The 4,111-nt window shown below is 45.5% G+C and overlaps 1 non-coding gene across 1 annotated transcript; it reads left to right on the top strand.

Moving 5' to 3' along the window:
- Positions 1-3,593: 3,593 nt before the first annotated feature.
- Positions 3,594-3,704, top strand: LOC130363394 (U6 spliceosomal RNA). Its single transcript, XR_008891809.1, has one exon. It is a non-coding gene; the product is annotated as a U6 spliceosomal RNA (small nuclear RNA).
- Positions 3,705-4,111: the final 407 nt, after the last annotated feature.

Below are 4,111 nucleotides of genomic sequence, written 5' to 3'. Positions count from 1 at the left end.
CTCCACTGAGACGGCTTTGCTGAGTCTTTCTCAGGGCAACTTGACTGTGGGCGAGTGCGCCATCCAGTTCCGTACTCTGTCGTCGGAGTTGTCTTGGAATAATGAAGCTCTCTGTGCTACTTTCAAGAGAGGATTATCAAGCCAAATTAAGGATGCCCTTGCTGCCCAGGAATTGCCATCTAACTTGAATGAACTTATACAATTGGCAACCCGGATTGATATCCGTTTCTCTGAGCGACGAGAGGAACTATGACAAAGGGAATCTGCACGACCTTTGCGCGTCCTTGCATCGACTACCAAGGACTGAATAAAATTACAGTAAAAAAAGTAAAGTTTTACATCGTCTCCGAGACAACCAATTCTATGCAAAACTTGAAAAGTGTATCTTGGAAAAAAACAGTCTTCCATTTTTGGGGTATATTGTTACCAGTCAAGGACTACAAATGGATCCTAACAAATTATCCTCTGTACTTGAGTGGCCTCAACCTTCTGGTCTGAAAGTGATTTAGCGCTTCCTTGGCTTTGCCAATTATTATCAGCAGTTTATTCCTCACTATTCCACCTTGGTTGCCCCCATCGTTTCTCTTACCAAAAAAAACTGCCAATCCGAAAGTCTGGACTCCAGAGGCCGAAGAAGCGTTCAAACACTTAAAGTCTGCCTTCACTTCTGTTCCGGTGTTGTCAAGACTTGATTCGGACAAGCCATTTACTTTAGAGGTGGATGCATCGTCAGTTGGTACAGGAGCAGTCTTGACACAGAGATCTTCCAAGTGAAGGACTGTGACTTGCAAATTTTTCTTTAAGACGTTCTCTCCAGCGGAGAGAAATTATTCTATAGGAGATCGTGAGCTCCTGGCTAATAAGTTGGCCTTGGAAGAATGGCGACATCTCTTAGAGGGCTCAGTGCATCCAATAACTATCTATACGGATCACAAGAACTTGCTCTATCTTCAGTCTGCCCATCGGCTCAACCCTCGACAGGCTCGTTGGTCCCTGTTCTTCTCCAGGTTTAACTTTTTTATTCATTTCCGTCCAGCAGAGAAGAATTTTCGGGGTGACGCTCTATCTACATCTTCTGAGGTACAGGACCTTGAATCACATCTTCAACATATTGTTCTTATTTCTGCAGCACCGACAAGTCTTCAGCATCCGCCCCCTGGGAAGACTTATGTATCTCCTCGTCTGAGACTCCGAATCTTGAGAGGGGGTCATTCCTCTCTGTTGGCTGGTCATGCAGGTGTCCATAAATCCTTGCAACAAATTTCCCTACAGTTTTGGGGGCCCACTCTGAAACCGGATGTCATTGACTTTCTTCGTTCCTGTTCAGTCTGTTCCCGGGACAAAACACCACGTGCCAAGCCTGCCAGTCTTCTACATCCTTTGCCTGTCCCTGACCTGCCCTGGACTAATATTGCAATGGACTTCATTACTGACCTTCCTTTTACTAGTGGCAATACAGTCATCTGGGTTGTTGTTGATCGATTTTCTAAAATAGCTCATTTTGTGCCCTTGCCTGGCTTACCATCTGCACCTCAACTAGCTAAACTGTTCCTTTCCCATATCTTCCGTCTCCATGGATTACCCCCACACATTGTCTCTGACCGGGGAGTCCAGTTCATCTCCAAATTCTGGAGGGCACTCTGCTCACATATTCAAGTTAGACTTCTCCTCTGCCTATCATTCCCAATCCAATGGTCAAGTTGAAAGGGTGAACCAGATCTTGGAAGATTACCTTCGCCCTCTGTTTCTGTCCGCCAAGACGAATGGGACGATCTACTACCCTGGGCTGCATTTTCCTACAACCATAGGGATACCGAATCCACAGGAACTTCACCCTTCCTTGTGGTCTATGGACGTCATCCTCGTCCACCTTTGCCTTTGTCTTCTCCGGTGTCCCTATGGCAGATGAACTTGTACGGAACTTCACCTCCATCCTTCGTGTCATGACCCTTATGAAATCTCAAGTGGACAAGAAAAGGCACCCTTCTCCTGAATACTCACCCGGGTGAAAAGTGTGGTTGTCATCTAAATATATCCGTTTCAAAGTACTCTGTTACAAACTGGGTCCACGCTATTTGGGTCCTTTCAAGGCAAGAAACTTCTTAATCCAGTGGCTTATTCTCTTCAACTGCCTTCCTCCCTTCAGATCCCAAATTCCGCCTGCCTTTGCAGCATGCATTGACCTTCTGCTATGTTGACTACGCTACTGCTTCTTCCTTCAGTACCTCACCTTACCCAGTTACCTGTGTGGTCCTGCTGTGTCGGGGGTAGCGACCTTGGTGTCGCTTGCAGCAGCAAGCCCACCCTGCTTTACGGTTCCAGCCAATCACAGCTCTCTGCGGGAAATATGAATAATAGGTATATATACGGCATAGACACATACTACAGTGGGACCAGCATCTATACATTAGACAGGACGATCGCATTGGGTGTCAGGAGTGACACCTGCTGTGATCTTTCCTTACCTGCAGGTACTACTGCTCCCAACATGGAGAACACTCTGCTGAAGTGACACCTGCTGCGATCGATCTATTAATGCAGGTATCACAGCTCCCAGAATGGAGCAGAGTGTGCTCCATGTTGGGAGCAGTAGTACCTGCAGTTGAGGACAGATCACAGCGGGTGTCACTCCTGACACCTGATGCGACCGTCCTATCTATTACAGAGATGCGAGAAAAGCCGCCCCCATTTATACATTATACAGGACGATCGCAGCGGGTGTCAGGAGTTACACCTGGGGCAATCTGTCTATTAGCACAGGTATTACTACTCCCATCATGGAACAGTCTGTTCTATGCTAGGAGTAGTAGTACTACCTTAAAAAATGTAAAGAGTAGAGAGAAAAAAGTGAAACACACACACTTTATTAAACACATTATTAAAATACATTACTAATAAAAATTTGCCACTAATTTATCCTAATCGAATCAAACTTTTTTTTAAAAATTTGGAGAATTGTCCGAATCTAATTTTTCAAAAAATTCGCTCATCTCTAGTGATTAACTCTCATCAGTAAAGAGTAGGATATTCTGGCTTGGCTGGTGAGAGGCCTGTTGTCTAGGCAAAGGGGGTAAGTACTTTCCTCCCGGAGATACCCTTTCTGGTGTGTGGAGAGTCAAAGACCAGTGGAGCTCTCCACTGGGCATTCTGGGAAAAGGAATATGTAAAGCAGCTTATCACACCACCTTCCCCGGTAGCATTCTTTAGACTTCAGCTTTAGTTCCAGTTAAAGGGGTTCTCCGGTGCTTAGACATCTTATCCCCTATCCAAAGGATAGGGGATAAGATGCCTGATCGCAAGAGTCCTGCCGCTGGGGACCCCCGTGATCTTGCACACGGCACCCCGTTTATAATCAGTCCCTGGAGTGTGTTCGCTCCGGGTCTGATTACCGGCGACCAAAGGGCTGACGGCGTGTGACGTCACGCCTCCGCCCCCGTGTGACATCACGTTCTGCCCCTCAATGCAAGCCTATGGGAGGGGGCATGATAGCTGTCACGCCCCCTCCCTTAGGCTTGCATTGAGGGGCGGAGTGTGACCCTTTGCTTCTCACCAGCCAAGCCAGAACACCCTGCTCTGTACTGATGATGGACAATCACTCTTTGGAAGCACATAGACTAAAATGGAAATATACAGAGAAGATTAGCAAGGCCCCTGCGCAAGAATGACACTAGTGTTGAGTGCGAATATTCGAAATGTGAATTTTTGCCGCAAATATCGGCACTTCCCGAATATTTTGAATACAGTAATATATATTCATTATGATGAATATTCTTTTTTTTTTTGCGAATATACAAATATGCAAATTTCGCCACTTCCAGTCAGAGGACACTGATCCCTCCCTTCTTTTAGGTGAAAGATATAATTGTGCATGCACACTATGCAAATTTAATTTTGAATTTTCACATGAATAAAAAAGAATAAACTTAGCGAATATGCGAATTTCACGAATATAGGACGAATATTCGTCCATATATTCCCAAAATATCGCCAATTCGAACATGGCCTATTCCGCTCTTTACTGAAACAGCTGTCTGTAGGTGGGTCCTCTTCCCTTCTGGGGAAACTCTTGGCTTGACATAAAAATCCAATCAGTTACTGAGACTTAGTAACT

This window comes from Hyla sarda, chromosome 3 (genome assembly GCF_029499605.1).
Source record: "Hyla sarda isolate aHylSar1 chromosome 3, aHylSar1.hap1, whole genome shotgun sequence".
Taxonomy (NCBI): domain Eukaryota; kingdom Metazoa; phylum Chordata; class Amphibia; order Anura; family Hylidae; genus Hyla; species Hyla sarda.
This window is presented reverse-complemented; position numbering and strand designations above follow the sequence as displayed.